Source organism: Meriones unguiculatus, chromosome 2 (assembly GCF_030254825.1).
Source record: "Meriones unguiculatus strain TT.TT164.6M chromosome 2, Bangor_MerUng_6.1, whole genome shotgun sequence".
Classification (NCBI taxonomy): domain Eukaryota; kingdom Metazoa; phylum Chordata; class Mammalia; order Rodentia; family Muridae; genus Meriones; species Meriones unguiculatus.
This window is the reverse complement of record NC_083350.1, coordinates 164,135,183-164,152,503: the sequence shown is the minus strand read 5'-3', so window position 1 is coordinate 164,152,503 and position 17,321 is coordinate 164,135,183. Positions and strand designations below refer to the sequence as shown.

The following is a 17,321-nucleotide window of genomic DNA, read 5'->3' as shown; positions in this document are numbered from 1 at the left end:
AATACCATAAAGGACATAAAGTACCTTGGTGTGAACCTAACCACACAAGTCAAAGACTTGTATGAAAAAAATTTCAAGTCTCTGAAGAAAGAATTAGAAGAAGATATGAGAAGATGGAAAGATCTCCCATGCTCATGGCTTGGCAGGATTAACATAGTAAAAATTACCAAAAGCAATCTACAGATTCAATGCAATGCGCATCAAATTACCAATACAATTCTTTACAGACCTTGAAAGAAAAATTCCCAACTTCATGTGGAATAACAAGAAACCCAGAATTGCTAAATAATTATTTACAATAAAAGATCTTCTGGAGGTATCTCCATCCCTGATCTCAAGCTGTACTATAGAGCAACAGTAATAAAAACTGCATGGTACTGGCATAGAAACCAACTGGTGGATCAATGGAATCGAAGACCCAGAAATAAACCCACACACTTATGGTTTATTTTCAAACCTTTGTCAAAGATGCCAAAACCATACAATGGAAATAAGATGACATCTTCAACAAATGGTGCTGGTCTAACTGGATGGCTACATGTAGAAAAATGCAAATAGATCCATATTTATCACCCTGCACAAAACTAAAGTTCAAGTGGATCAAAGACCTCAATATAAAACCAGACACACTAAACCTGTTAGAAGAAAAAGTGGGGAAGAGCCTGGAGCTCATTGGCACAGGAGACAACTTCCTGAACAGAACATCAACAGCACAGGCTCTAAGATCAAAAATCAATAAATGGGACCTCATGAAACTAAAAAGCTTCTGTAAAGCAAAGGACACTGTTGTCAGAAGAAAACAATTGCCTACAGATTGAGAAAGGATCTTCACCAAACCTATATCTGACAGAGTGCTAATATCTAGAATATATAAAGAACTCAAGAAGTTAAAAAAACAACAAATTAAGTAATCCAATTGAAAAATGGGATACAGAGCTAAACAGAGAATTCTTGATAGAGGAATACTGAATGGTAGAGAAACACTTAAAGAAATGCTCAGCATCCTTTCAGTCATCAGGGAAAGGCAAATCAAAACGACCCTGAGATTTCACCTAACACCCATCAGAATGGCTAAGATCAAAAACTCAAGTGACAACATACGCTGGAGAGGATGTGGAGAAAGGGGAACCCTCCTCCGCTGCTGGTGGGAACATAAACTTGTACAACCACTTTGGAAATCAATCTGGCGCTTTCTCAGATCATTAGGAATAGTGCTACCTCAAGATCCAGTTACACCACTCCTAGGCATATATCCAAAACATGCTCAAGTACACAACAAGGACATTTGCTCAACAATGTTTGTAGAAGCTTTATTTGTAATAGCCAGAAGCTGGAAACAACCCAGATGCCCCTCAGTTGAGAAATGGATGCAGAAACTGTGTTACATTTACACAATGGAATATTACTCAGCAATTAAATAAAACAAGGAAATCATGAAATTTGCAGACAAATAGTAGGAACTGGAAAAGATCATCCTGAGTGAGGTATCACAGAAGCAGAAAGGCACACAGGGTATATACTCACTCATAAGTGGATATTAGACATATAATATAGGATAAACATACTAAAATCTGTACACCTGAAGAAACTAATCAAGAAGGAGGACTCTGGCTAAGATGCTCAATCCTCATTCAGAAAGGAAAAGAGGGTGGACATCAGAAGAGGGAGAAAACAGGAAACAGGACAGGAGCCTACGACAGAGGGACTCTGAAAGACTCTACCCTGCAGGGTATCAAAGCAGTTGCTGACTTATAGCCAAACTTTGGGCAGAGTGCAGGGAATCTTATGAAACAAATGGGAAATAGTAAGACCTGGAGAGGACAGGAGCCCCACAGGGAGAGCAACAGAACCAAAAACTCTGAACACAGGAGTCTTGTCTGAGACTGATATTCCAACCAAGGACCATTCATGGAGATAACCTAGAACCCCTGCACAGATGTAGCCCATGGCAGTTCAGTGTCCAAGTGGGTTCCATAGTAATGGGATGTCTCTGATGATCTTTGATCGCCTGCTCTTTGATCACCTCCCCCTGAGGGGGAAGTAGCCTTACCAGGCCACAGAGGAAGACAATGAAGCCACTTCTGTTGAGACCTGATAGACTAAGGATCAGAAGGAAGGGGAGGAAGACCTCCCCTATCAGTGGACTGGGGGAGGGGCATGGGTAGAGAAGAGGGAGGAATGATGGGATTGGGAAGGAAGGAGGAAAGGAGCTACAGGTGGGATACAAAGTGAATCCCACTGTAATTAATAAAAATTAAAAAACAGAAAAAAAAAAAAGAGTGAGTTCCAGGACAGCCAAGGCTACACAGAGAGACCCTATCTTAAACAAAAATAAAAGTGCCTGTGCCCACAAGCGTGTGTGTGCACACATGTAAATCACAGAGAGGGTAATGAAATATATGTACTGGAAAGCAGAAGGGGGAACTAACAGGAAAAGGTAATCAGTTGAAGCAGCAGAGGATGACAGTTAAGGAGACAAATACATGGCAACAATGTACAGTAACACAAATGCATGATGATTCTATAACAAAATGTATTACTTTTTTTAATTATCATTATTTTACAAGAATACTTTTCTAGGACACAAGAGATGCTCAGCAGATGAAGCACTTGCTCCCCAGCCTGGTAATCTGAGTTCCATTCACACGACCCACAATGATGGAAGGACAGAACTAACTCTTGAACGCTGGCTTCTGACCTACATATAATGCACACACATACAAAAATTAAAAATAAAATGTAATAATTGGTTTTTAAAAATGTTTTTCCTCTTCCCTCTCCCACCTTCTTCCTTCTTCCTAAAAGTGTCCTACTTTTTGTCTGAGAATTTGACAACTCAGGGTAACGTAAGTGGAATCATTCAGCATGTCTTTTGTGAGTAGCTCCGTTGACTAACATATCTTAAAGACTGACCTGTGCTGTAAAAGTATCAAATCTGCTTCCTTTGCAGGCTGAATTGTGCCCAGAGGCTTATACACATTACATCTTGTTTACCTACTCACCCATCAATAAACTTCAAATTACTTAACAAGTCCACTTCTTGACTTGTTAAGAAACCTTTACTTGTGTTCCTTCTTTCAGTCCACCCCCTCCCCGTAGTAGGATAGATTGCCTCAGTTGTAAAACCTGAATTCCTATGAGATTACAGCTGGCTTTGTTCAACAGTTATTGGTCAGTCCAGACAGAATGTTTGCTGAGACTGCATGTCTCCCATGATAGTCTGTCCTTCCTGACGCAAACAATTTTAGAAAAGGAAAGACCACAGAGCCACACGTAGCTCCCACAGCTGCATCAAACCCCCTCACCTGCCCCTATAGAGGGTTCCAGCCAGATTTTTCCCTTTGGGGACCCCTCCATTCCCATGGGAAGAGGTTATCCTTTGCTGTGTATGCTAATAAATGCAATCATGTATTGAGACTAGACTCTGTTCTCTTTCTACTTTCAGTCTCTTTACTGTGTGCTCCAAAATCAAAGGGCTCATGGCAGAAGTAGAACTGCAGGTCACAAGTTAACTCTGATTTTTTTTTTAACTATTAAAATATTTTCCACAGACACTGAAACATGTGAGTACCAACAGCCATGCAAAGGAGTTTCTGTATCTTCCCATTGTTATCAACATCTGTTATTTACTACTTTTGACACAGTCACCCTAAGGGGCACAACGCTCAGGTTCTGATTTGCATCCTCTATTAACTAGCAATGTTGGGCAGCTCTTCCTGTACTTTCTATGTGCACATCTTCTCTGGAGAAATATCCACTCATCTCATTTTTAACCAAACTGTTTTGTTGTTGTTGAACTACAGGTGTTGACGCTCTTTGAATAAACTTTATCTAACATATGACTAGAAAATATTTTTTTCTCCTATCTGGTGCATTACCTTTACTAATGTAAAAAGTAGAAAAGTCCTTAATGCCCAAATACTCAATTTTCATGAAACCCAACTCATCTATTTTTTATTTTGTTATCTGTGCTTTTAGCGTCCTAGTTTTCCCTGATTTCTTTATATAATACTTCTATGTTCCAGTCTTGAACACATTTTTTAGTTAGTTTTTACATTAAATAATAATATAAGTTATGAGGCCAACACATATTTGGAAAACACTTTCTTGATCAAGATTGAAAAGTGATATTGCATGTGGTTATTCATAAACACCTTACAAGTCAAAGGACAATGTATAGGTCAAACTAGACAAGAAGAAAATGCGGGAGTAGAAATGCTAACAAAAAACATACTTCATAGTTCTCTCAATGCTGCTATTGTCAACTGTGTCACAGGCTGTCAACCCAGCAATGACCCACACAGAAAACAAGAAATGAACAATTGACAATGAAACTTTTCCATGGATATTGAAATCTTGAGCACTAGGGAAACAGCACAAAATTCTGGTTTTCTTTGTTATCAAAATAAGCAGTGTACTTCAAAGTATCAGTCTCCTAAAGCAGCATGTTTAATTTTCATGACTTTTCACACAAATGTCAATCCTATTACTATGACATTGAAAGAAAACTTGACTTTATGCTAAGTTTTGTGTTAAGGATCTGATAATGAATGTTTTTCCCTCTAATCCTGTATGTAACCTTTAAAATAGAGAAAGTGATTTCTAATGTCACTCCGGCTCCCTTATTTTAGGGGACTGAACGTCTACTACATATAAGTACGAAGATCAACTGACTGAAAAATGAACAAATTTGCTTACTTATCATGCCTACCGCCATCCCTCATTTTTAAACTTTTGTGCAGTTCTTAGAAGGAAAACAATAATATGGTCAGTGATCTACAGAGTCTGAGTATATAAACATGAAGTCTTTTATACTGTTAGCTGGGGCGGTCACACCCCACATCAAGTTACATCATTGCCATTGTTACAACCTGTTTATTTTGTTTTTAATTACATGTATGTGGGAAAGGTGCACATGAGAATAGGTAGAGGCAGAGGCCAAAGACATGAGATCCCCATGGAGCTAGAGTTGCAGGGAATTCCCAGCCACAGGATGAGAGTGCACTGAACGGCTGGTCCCCGCCCAGGCCCCCCCTGTAATCTGCTGCTCCACAGTGTCCCCACGAAACATTCTTAACCTTCTTTTCTAGATGCTAGACTCACCTCTGACAAGTGTTTACAGTCAGTTTACACATCTACCATGACTCATTCCTTTTTATCTCCTGCTTTTGAAATGATCATTGCTTCCATCATAATTTTTGATTCTTATTTTTGTGTCGTGTTCTTATTTGCTGAAAGGATATGTATTTCTCAAAGACATCAATATTTATTTTACAGATATGTAAACAGTGCTTGACAAAAATTAAGTGCTTAACATTTGTAAAAACGAATGCATATACCACTTCTCTTTACACTGACTTTAATGAAACTTCTAAATGTAACTGCTAACTGCTCTTTAAAATGTCTTAACACTTTTATATTAAAACTGTCTTATTCAAGGCTCAGTAGGAGAACATCTGCCTACCATAAGCCTCAAAGAGGCACTGAATCCCCAGCACCACCAAAAACAAAAGCCCTGTTTCCAATAAAGGCAGGTGTGGTGTTTTGAACAGTAGTCCCGGCCACTCAGTGGAATTCAAGACCAGCCTAGGCAACACAGTGAGACACTGTCTCAAAAAGATTTTTAAATGAAAAATGTCCTATGCATATATTAAAAACATACAGAAATATACATACATTGAATACTATGGGGATGGAGAGATGGCTCAGCAGTTAAAAGCAGTTGTTGCAGAGGACCCAGGTTTGGACCCCAGCATCCATGTCAGGTGGCTCACAACCGTCTTCCGGCTTCCCTCTTCTGGTCTTTGAAGGTACCTGCACACATGTGGTACACATATGTACACTCTGTCACACACATAGACATATAAAATAAATAATTCTTCAAACATAGCGATAAAATAATCTGAAAATAGATGTTACTTCTGGGTGGTGGGTCTTCACATCACCTTTGGTTTGTTCTTCATACCTAGCTACTTGTTTCAGAGTAAAAAAATTCTAAAGTGTATCAATTTATGTGGCATATTCTAAAGACTAAACTACACATAAACCTTAATAAACCTGTCCCACCTATTCAAGAGTTCTATCTGTATACTGTTTTTGTACAATATAGAAAATTTAAATGAGCAAGCAACAAAGTTTGTAGTTCACAAGTCTACCCAATATTTAGAGGAGATAAAGTTAGTTCTTGTTAAGTACTAAAGTTAAGTACTAAAGTTAAGATAAAGTTAGTTCCTGTTAAGTTTTTTGTTTTTTGGTTGGGGTGTGTGTGTGTGTGTGTGTGTAGGGTTGGTTTTTGAGACAGGATTTCTCTGTGTAGCCGTGGCTGTCCTGGAACTCACTTTATAGATCAAGCTGGCCTGGAACTATAAAATGTACAATTAATAAATAATGATTTATGGCCCAGCATGACAGTGCCCCCTTTAATTCCAGCACTCAGGAGACAGAAGCAGGTTGATCTCTGTGAGTTTGAGAGCTTCTTGGTCTATATAGAGAGTTCTAGGACAGCCAAGGCTACATAATAGACTTTGTCTCAAAAAAAAAATCAAAATAATACTGATGGTGGTGGTGGTGAGGAGGGTGGTGATGATGATGATGATTCAGACATGTAGCTGCTGGTAGGTTGGCCATTCTCCATGGAGGCCCTGCACCCAATCACATGCAGGCATTTATTGGAGTTTACACATAATTGCATTAATTGGCGTTTGCAAAAAGGAAAAAGACATGAAGTTGGGAAAAGGACCTGTAGGGGGAGTTCTAAGGAGAATATAAAGGAGGCTTTGTGTGAATATGATCAAGATTGTACACATGTATGAAACTGTCAATAAACAAAAATATTTTACTATTTTTAAAAACAAAAAAAGGCAGGTCTTTGGAAAATAGATTTTTTTTCAATAAAAACATTTAATTACACACAAAATATTCCTTTTTAACAATTACGTATTTTTATGTGTCTGTGTGAGTCCTTGCCCACCAAGGCCAGAAGTCCTAGAACTGGAGTTACAGGCTATGACAGGGTTGAATGAGATGTTCCTCACAGTCCTGGGCATTTTAACCCCACTGTTTGGGGAGGTGTAGGCAGTGCAGCCTTGCTCCACTGGATGCATGCTTGGAAAGCCTGTGCCACTCCCAGTCTAGCCTCTGCTTTCGGGCTGCATTGGAAGATGGGAGGTCTCAGCTTCCTGTTCCTGGGGCCTGCCACTGCAGCTACGCTTTCCTCCAGAGTAGATTCTCACCCCTCTGGAATCCTAAGTCAAATAAACCCCCTCCTTCTACAAGTTGCTTCTGATCAAGATGTTTTATCACAGCAATAGAAAAGGAACTAATACACTGGCAGGTGTCAGCTATTATACAGATGAGTTATGGGTACAAGGAACTAAATCTTGGTCCTCTGTAAGTGCACACCTGCTGAGCCACTTCCCCAGTTCTACTCCCTAAATAGTCTATCCTAGACAGTAGTTCTAACAGGTACTGTGGGATACCTATAGTCTCAGAGGTTGGTAGACAGAGGCGGGTGAGGTCTGTGAGTTCTAGCCAGCCTGGTCTACACAGCAAGGTCCAGGACAGCTAAGACTACATACTAAGACCCTGTCTCAAAAAACAAAAAGAAAAGAAAAAAGCAATATAGACAGATAGCTGAAAGAGTTAAGATTCCATGTTAGCAATGAATTCTTAGAAATGATGAATAAAAGAACATGAATAAACATATAAATTCAGCTTCCTCAAAATTGAAAACACCTATGTATCAAAGAACATTATTAAGATAAAGAGACCACACACAAAAGGAAAAAAAAAATCTGTATATCATTTATCTGATAAGGATCTCATATCCAAAGTACAGAAAAAAGCTGGAGAGATAGCCCAATCACTAAAACTACTTATTGCTCTTTCAAAGGACCGAAGTTCATTTCCAGGTTCCCAGCATCTACCTCAGACCACTCACCACAATCTGTAACTGCAGCTCGAAGATCCAACAACCACTTCCAGCCTCCAAGAGCACCAACACATACACACAAGACACACAAAAATAAAAAACATAATAAATCTTTTTTAGTTGGTTGGTTGGTTGATTAGTTAAACTGTATTTTGGTTTGGGTTTTTTTGTTTTTTGTTTTTTTGGTTGGGGTGTGTGTGTGTGTGTGTGGGTGTGTGTGTGGGTGTGTGTGTGTAGGGTTGGTTTTTGAGACAGGATTTCTCTGTGTAGCTGTGGCTGTCCTGGAACTCACTTTATAGATCAAGCTGGCCTGGAACTCAGAGATCCACCTGCCTCTGCCTCCAGAGTACTGGCATGAAAGATGTATGGCACTACTGCCCAGCCAAATAAACTACTTTTTAAAAGAGGAAGGGTGGGACGGGAAGGGGAGGAAGGGGAGGTTTACAGGGGGATACAAAGTGAATAAAGTGTAATTAATAAAAATTAAAAGAAAAAAGAAAAAAGGAAAAAATCAATTATCAGAAAGATTTTTTTAAAGAGGCAAAGAACATAATAAACAAGTCTTCAAAAAATATGCAAATGGAAACAAGTGTATGAAAAATATTCAAAGTCATTCATATGAGAAAAACACAAATCAAAAACATGAGTAGGACTGGGCATAGTGGTGCATAGCTTTAATTCCAGCACTTGGGAAGCTGACAGATCTCTACAATTTCAAGGCCAACCTGGTCAACTATGCAAGTTCCAGGCATAGTAAGACCTTGACCAAACAAACAAAACAAAAACAACAACAAAAAAATAGGTACCACTTTACACTCACAAGGGTTACAATAATATATTTTTTGACATAGAAAAATAAGAAGCTAGAGAAGGATCAGGAGATAAAGTGCCTGCCACACAAATATGAGGAACTAAGTTCAGATACACAGCACTCAGAAAGTTAGCCATGGTGGTGCACAACTATCTCCCCATTGCTGAGGAGACAGGAAGAGGAGGACCCTGGAGCTTACTGCCCAGGTGGCTTACTTAACCAGCAAGCCACATGTTAGTAAGAGGCTGCCTCAAATATTATTGTAGAAAGAGACTAAGGAAGGCATTCACCCCACACATACATGCACAGGTAGAAACTACAGACATACACACACCAAAATGGAGGGAGGGAGGGAGGGAGGGAAAGAGAGAGGGAGAGAGGGAGGGAGAAAGGAAGGAAGGAAGGAAGGAAGGAAGGAAGGAAGGAAGGAAGGAAGGAAGGAAGGAAGGAAGGGTTACATAGATGTAAAGAAATTAGCAACCTCACACATTGCCAATGCCAATCCTTATTTAACAGAAATACTACATACAACAGGTAGAGTTGAAACAATCCAAATATCCATCAATGACTGAATTGTTTGCGTTTGTAAAGGAATATTATACAGCAGTAAAAAATGCTGGTACATGTTACTATATGTCACTAAGTGAAGGAAGCCAGGCATAAACAATCATATAACATGTGATTCCATATAAAATACCCAGAGTAAGTAAATACATAGAAAGAGAAAATAATTAGTAGTTGATATGGCTAAGGGTATTAGGAAATAAAGATAAGTGCTAACAGTATAGGATTTTTATTTTGCATGAGAAAAACGTCTTAAAACTAAACAAAAATGGTGGCAAGCAAAATTGAAAATATACAAAATGCCACTGAATTGCTAACTTTTAAAGTAGCGATTTTTGGAGTATGGGGCATTGCAGGTGTGTGGTGTGTGCATGTGAGTGTGCTGACATGCAGCACATGCACACATATGTGGAGGCCGGCAGAGGATAAGGAGTATGGTCCTCCATCCCTCTACGACTTACTGCCTTAAGACAGGCGTCTCACTGAAGCAGAAGTTTACCTTTTCAACTAGCGTGGCCACCAGCGAGCTCTCAGTATCTGCTTGCTATTCACAGCCTTGCTCAGCTTTTTACATGGATGCTACACATTAGAACTCAGGTCCTCATGTTGCAGGGCAAGTGCTCTTACCCACTATGCCACCTTCCCAGTTCCTAAGAGGTTAATTTTGTTAAGTGAATATAATTGTTTTAAAAAATCAATTAGCATTTATAATTTATAAGTATATAATGCTTTCTTTGTAAATGTCAAACATGGAAATTACAAGAACAGTGGCCAGATAATCTTGAACATTAATGAGGTGTTTTATATAAGAAAAGCTGAAGTTCAGTGTCTGCTTTCTCTTTCAGAGCTTCACTCAGAAATACTCATCTCTCATCAGCGCAACAGAATTTTTCCCCAGAGAAATTCACTCCCTCTGCAAAGTTTAAGTGGCTATTTCAATCATTAGAAGCTGAACTTAAACTAGACATCACTTACATAATGAAACATTAACACATTTCTAATTTCCTTAGAAGTTATTTTAAATCAAATTCTTTACCCAGCCAGAAGTCCTCATATATTAGTAAACAAAATTATCCCCAAATTTGTTGCTCTTTTAATTATGTAAATGTGGCTATATATATTTACATGTTTAAATGTGTGGATGTTTCATAATTATCAGCACTCTAAAAATAAAAACAACATTTTGCATTTAAAAGACTGATTTCCCCAAGAAGGTCTATGATCATTATTGAAATAGTATAAATGTCTTCTAGTCTCAGCTTCTTGTAAGAGAAAGGGAAAATTACACATAAAAATGTCTCAACAAGAGTAGAAGGGGTATAAGAAAGAATAATAGTAAATGAAACTGATCATTAATAAACATAAATGAAAATACCATAATGAAACCTACCATTATGTATAATTAATAGAGATTGGGAAAAAGGAAAAATGTCTGATCGTGTCATTTTCTGTGTAAAATTCTCTAACAAATTCACATGGATGTCAAAATACAGTTTGTTTCCAGCTTGTGATTCAGCCCAGGAGCTCTACATACACACTTGCTCTCTCTTAACTCAGTCCCTGACATCCTCCATGCTCTCTCTTCTCTTGTACCTCAATAAACTCTGTCTGCTCCTAGCCTCCCATTCTGTTCTTTGTCTGTACCACCCACAAGATGGTACGAACTGTTCATCCTCTTGTTCTGTTAGCCCCTCATGCTAGGGATCCTTTTTCTTTAAGCGTCTTCAAAACAGGCACTGACATTTTCTGATTCTATATGCCAGGAAATGACACAGGTGGGCACTGCATAAACTTAAAACATGAAAGGGTGAATAACTACCATGATCTAGTACTAAAGCTAAATAAAGTACTACGGCTCATTTTCCTCCCTATAAGAGAGCTGGCAATTGCATAGCAACTACATTTTACCATGTTTTTAAAAGGTACACAGCAGTCGTTAGTAAAGAGCATCAAACCATAATAATGATTTTCTAGAAATCTAGTCTTAAAACCTACTTTGTTAACCAAAAGCATTATTTAGCTTGATTTGTATTCAATGAAAGTTTATAATCAGCTCTATTTTATCTATGTTAGTAAAGCAAAATATTAGTGCAACATTTTTGTAAGGTACCTAAAAAGCTGGTCTTTTAAGCTGAAAAATTCCAATTGTCTTACCAATGAAAAAATTAACTGAAAGGTTTAAAAAATGTTATTTCTAGTGAACAATATCCCCAAATTCCCTTAATGCTGATACTTTTGTCTCCAATAACCTTATTTTCATTGGTCTCCTAGATCAGCAAGAAATACAATTCACAGCACTCTTCTCTTTGTTCAAAACCTGGTCCCTGCCTTGGCACAGCTTCTGCTTATTTATTGTAAGCATCTGATGTACACCTACATTTGCTGTACATTAAAAGCTTTCTGAATTGAAATGTTTTGTCTAGAGGAGACATTGAAAGTATATTTGGGAGAGACATTTAACATTCAACATATGTATAACATTTGGCACTGTTCAAAGGGTAAGCCATTGCACAGGGCACAGGGAGGGAAGAGAAAAGAGAGGAGACATAAAGACATGATCCCTTCCTTCAAAGTGTTCTACATGACCAACTGGGGCCTGGTATCATTATTCTTATCTGCATAGTATAGCTTGAACATGCAGTACAAAAAAAAAAAAATCTAATTATCATTATTAACAAGGTACCCATTTCTCTCACAAAAAGACAAGCTTCATACGGACAAGGGTTTCTGTCCCTTCAGTTAAGGGATGCTCCCTAAGTGCCTAGAGCACTATATGACAATGAAGGTACTGAATAAATATTTATTCGTTGAAAAGAATGCTGGAGGAGAGAAAAGAGAAAAAGAGGAGGAGGAAGAGGAAGAGGAGAAGAGAAATGCAAGCAGCAGAATTCAAGTAATGTTTTCTACTGAGATGGCATATATGCAAACCTTCTGCTCTCTCTTCATGCTCACTAACAAACACATTTTTGTTTGACTGGCCAGTTACTCAGGCCTAACATGACAGCAGAGAACTAAATATGATTCAGTGACAAAGTTCACTGCGTAATTTAAAATCAAGCAATTGCATGTAAGCCCTAGAAAATCTGCTAAGAAAAGAAACTTATGGGCCCTTCTATTACTTAGTTCTGAGTTCTTTTGATGTTAAAGAGGGCTTTCAGATATTGTTCCTTCTTTGTTACCACAGGTTCCATTAGCTCAGATATAATATATACAATTTTTCATATATTAACTAATTTTTAAAACAACTCCAAATCAGTACTGTTATCATCATTTCACAGAACAGTAAAAGTGAAGCCAGAGATTGGAAAGAACAGGCCTTTATTCTTCACAGGTCTTTATTTCGCCCACCGTCCCATGCAGCCTTCCTCGCCTTGAAGTTCTTTCTGTGCACTCTCGGGTAGAACAGAGTAAACACTTCGCAGTCGTGCACCCTTTTTGTTGTCTCCTAAAGTCTCACCCCATCTCTGAATAAAAGGATTGCTATAATCAATTCACGTTAACAAAAAGATAATAAAACTCGACTGGAAATGTTGCTGAAAACATGTTTAATGCCTTTCAGAAAACAAAAGTCAAAACATCTTTCAACATTCTTAGTATGAGAATCTCTAGCTCCAATTTATTGTTCTTAAGAAATGGGAGCCTTGTATGTTTACACAACTTTTCCTTCCCATCACTTTCCCTCCTGTTGCCCTGGAACACTAATAAAACACAGCACAGGGGAAATAATCAGTGCATTCTTACAAAGTGGGAAATTTTCAGTCCTGAGGAATTTCAGGACTTGAGTCAGGCCAGTGACCCAAATAAGATGGCTGTTTGGGCCTCATGCTGTGAGCATCACTCCTCTGTTCATGGAATACAGAAATTCCAGCATCCATTTTATCTTTCCACATGCTGAGCATCTTCTCAAGGTCCAATACTAAATGCTCCATCATTCAGTCTCTTTCTAAATATCAGCACACTAAAATTTGTTTACCACAATATCCTTTATTTACATTAATAGCTTCAAAACCCCACTAGGAAATTTGCCCAAAGCCATGTCAGTTCTTAGTGTTATTTTAAACATTTCAAACCTATCCTTCATTTCAATCTTCACACTTTGTCTTAACTCTATGGAACTCCCACCTGCAGGCTTCTGCTTTTCCATTCAGCCTCTGTTCCCAAGTAAATATTCGTAAAAGAGGGTTAATGTCAACTAAAAATCACATACAAAATTCTTAATCTGGAATTAAGAATCTCTACAATCTGTACCATTTATCTTCATCAGCCTGTTCCCTAAATATTACAGCCCTGGCAAATTTATTCTGACTCTCCTTCCTCTACACTTTTTCCCTGACCATGTCTTTATTGGGACTGTTCTATCCCACTCTCCTCTATGTCCTAACAATCATGCAAATAGCCATATCCTCGATGTAAGAACAAGATTGAGGCATATCAATCAATAAACACATTCTGTCTAGTGCTTTGTAAGTTGTCCTAGTGCCCACATTATAAGTAAACAGTTAAACAGACTACCCAAAGTCACCAGAAACTAAAATAGGATTTGGGAGTAGGGGTGGAGTTATGATGTGTTTAATATATGCATGTATACACGTGTGCATATACTTAAAAAGAGAGGGACATAGGGTGTCTTTTATCAGTCTACAAGTCTACACTTTATTTCCCTGAGACAAGGTCTCTTACTCTGCTTTTTGCTAGTCTGATGGCCAGCAAGCCCCAGCCATCTTCCTGTCTCAGACCATCTCCTAAGGCTAGGGTTACAGGTGTGTAGACCACTCTCAGATTTTCACATGTGTGCTGACAGCCTTATGCTTGTGCAGAACATCCTCCTTATTCACTGATCCACCTTCTCAGTCTCACCCTGGCTTTTGTTGTTGTTGTTTTCATGAATGTGACACAGAGAGGCTTTATACAGTCAGTTGCTGCCAAATTTGAGAGTTCATTTCCATCTACTCCACAAGCTACATGCATGAACTCATGTGTGATGCCTTAGCTTCTCATCTGTAAGAAAGGTATAATTGGCAGGCTCAGCAGTTATGAGCATGGTCTGCTCTTCCAGGGGACCTTGATTCAATTTCCAGCACCCACATGGCAGCTTCCAATTGTCTGGAACTTCAGCTCCTCCATTCTTCTCAAATCAATCTTTATGCAGTACAAAATCTTCATAAAAGTTTAATTCTATGTTTTATATGTGTTCAATAATTATCAACAGAATACAAGAATTTAAAACCATGTCTACTAATTCTGTTTCTTCTTCTGAGAAACAGCGCTTACTAACTTCCTTCCCCTTTTTATGTCACAGGAAACCACCATATGTGACATCATATAGTAACAAGTCAAACAGCGTAAATCACTATTTTGATTTACTCCTTTTGCTTTCCACTATACACTATTAATTCCCAATTTTAAAATGTCCAAAGTCATAATTTTTATTTTAAAAACCAACTTTTTAGTTAAGGCTAACATAAGTATATTTTATCAAGCCAGTTAATACCTATTCGTAATAAAAACTACAAAACATAAAGCATCTTCCTCAACCTTATAAGCTTACCCCTAGAGTCAAACCCCTACTCTGCCCTCACTTTGCTGAAATTGGGGCCTGAAAGCTGATATAAAAATCTGTTAATCTTAGATGTAGAAACATCAAAGGAAATAAGCTGCATGCTAGCAACAAGCTAGGCTCCTCTGAAATCCTTAAAGAAACGAGGATACATGAGAAGTTAGCCCCCAAAGCCTTCCATATTTAACTTCCCTAACCATGGTTTTCACACATTACACTTCACATCAAAACATCACACTGCCTCACATCAAGTAAAGCAGAGGAAAATATAAACATTCCACTAAGAGAACTGCCATTCCTTATACAGAGACACCTGTGGTTCTACACAATCAACTCAGTAAAGCTTAACTATGCAACAGACCGACTTTATTTCCTTTAACCTTCACGTTTCTTTTTTCCATTTTTTTTAACTTTTTTACTTATTGTGTGTGTATGGCTTGGTAGGTAAGGCACATACCACAAGGTTCACGTGGAGTGAGTTCTCCACTTGCACATCTACATGGATTCTGGAAATCTAATCCAGAAATTAACTACTGCTAGATTAGGGGTGCACAGCAAGTTCTATTGCTCACTGAACCATCTCACCAGTCCTTTAGCTGTATTTCATACATAACACGAAAGAGTTAAGTCTAGTCTGACTACCAAATTTGAAACTCCAGTCTTTTGAAACATTTGTTTTTCCTGAATCTGCAATGACACATTTTACACCTTCCTCTTGACCCACATTAAAAAAAAAAAAAAAAAGTAACTGAAACCAATTAATGAATCCCTGTGGTCCCGTATACTCAACTCCTGTTTAACTACCACAGTCCAGCTGTGTTCCTCTAAAATGGAGTTAGTTTTTTGAGCCATTAACAAGGCTTGATGGCTCTGCAATTCCAGTACTGGGTAGGCTGAGGCAGAAGAACGGCAAGTTTGAGGTCAGTCGGGACTACACAGAGGGACCCTGTCTCAAATATATAAATAATGACCTTCTGAACGATTAACTCGAAAAAATTCTTCCCTAAATCTTTAAATGACCTGTTTCTACCGCCTCTTTGGAGGCACGGCCACTTTATTGTATTGTATTGTATTGTATTGTATTTACTGTATTGTATCAGAAAGTGCAGCTGTCTTCCCGTCACTGCTAGAAGGAATGCAGTTTCCACCGTAACTGCTGCATCACTGGCAGCAAATAGTAACACCCAGGCAGGTTTGGGGCAGACATCAGCCCCTAGCAGCTGCCCACGGTGCTGAAACTGAGGATAAAACGGGAATTATGGAAATTAACTACTGCCAGATTAGAACAAAAATAGGACAATTTACCGTAAGCAAGCAGAGAACATGCAGCAGAGGCTACCGAAGTTGTCTCCCTCTTAAGTACAGGTCAATTCAACAAGCGAACTCACAGAAGTTCGGACTTTCAACATCGGTTAAAACAAACAAAATGCAAAACAAAACCAATAAAAAGGCGGTGTGCAGCCCCAGCAAGGTCACCTGCAAGCCTGCAAGCTGAGCTTTTAAGAAAGGAAAGGGGAGTGGGTGAGAAAGGAAGGCAGCGAGCGATAGCATTTTTTTTTTTTCAAAGACAAAACAGCCACAACCGAATCTTCGCCGAGGACTTAGAGAAGTGTTAGACTAACCGAAGTCTTCTAAGTACCCTTCCAGGCCACAGGCACCTCTGAAATGGAACGTGGGAAGCAAAACCCATAACCCGACAACTTCAGACCTACAAGCCCACGGGATGGGGTGCTAAGGACCAGTCTCCAGGACGGGCCTAGGCTGTCACAGCACCGAGCCGAGGGGCCGCCGCACCCAGGCCGGAGGGGGTGTGTTCTCCCGGCCAGGCCCGACAACCCCCGCCTACCGCTGCGGAGCCGCACAGGTTCTTACCTGAAGTCCGGCCCGGGACCCCAGGCTCGCGGCCACCAGGAGAAGTCGCTACCCGGACTTCATGACTGAGTATCCGCACTGAGCCGCTGCCCAAGCAAGTCGGAGAAGAGACGGCAACAGCGGGCGGGCGGAAGTCCCGCCTCCCGCTCCTCATTAGTCTACGCTTGGAGGTAGAGAGACACTATTGGTCCGTAACGTTGCCCGTCAAGGCCCCGCCCCTCTCGCAGAGTCGCACCGCCTGCTTCGGCGAGGCCGGGAAAAGTGCCCAGTAGTTGAGTGTCATTCTGAGCCTCGTGATCCATCATCCCTACTAGGGAACTGATGAGGAGGGAGGAGCGGCTTTTGGAAGCCCTGGGTGCGGTGGAGAAGCCACCCTGCACTGCCCCGGGCTGCTGGGCGGAGGATTGGCTGGCGGGGCGCGAGGCCCCAGCGAAGGTTGTGTGTCTGAGTGGCCCGCGCCTCTTCGCAGCTCCCACCCCGGCCCGAGGAGCCGCCGAGTGCCTCGCGCCCCTCTAGCGAGCAGGCCTGCGAGGGCGGGGAACGCTGGGCGACGCCTCGCGCTGGAATCCAGGTCGGGTTAGAGCGAG

The 17,321-nt window shown here is 39.8% G+C and overlaps 1 protein-coding gene across 3 annotated transcripts in view; it reads right to left on the bottom strand.

Annotated features, from left to right (window-relative positions):
- Positions 1-16,890, bottom strand: part of Rnf13 (ring finger protein 13) — an 89,554-nt gene extending 72,664 nt beyond the window's left edge. The window contains exons 1-3 of one of the 3 annotated variants that reach the window (XM_060378343.1): positions 16,735-16,854; positions 7,940-7,984; positions 5,677-5,814 (exon numbers count right to left, since the gene is read on the bottom strand). The gene's annotated coding sequence lies outside the window, so the exon portion shown is untranslated. Of the gene's footprint in view, positions 1-5,676; positions 5,815-7,939; positions 7,985-16,734 lie in introns of all 3 variants that reach the window. The other 2 variants (XM_060378342.1, XM_021646715.2) reach the window with 2 other exon arrangements.
- Between the last annotated feature and the right edge of the window lie 431 nt (positions 16,891-17,321).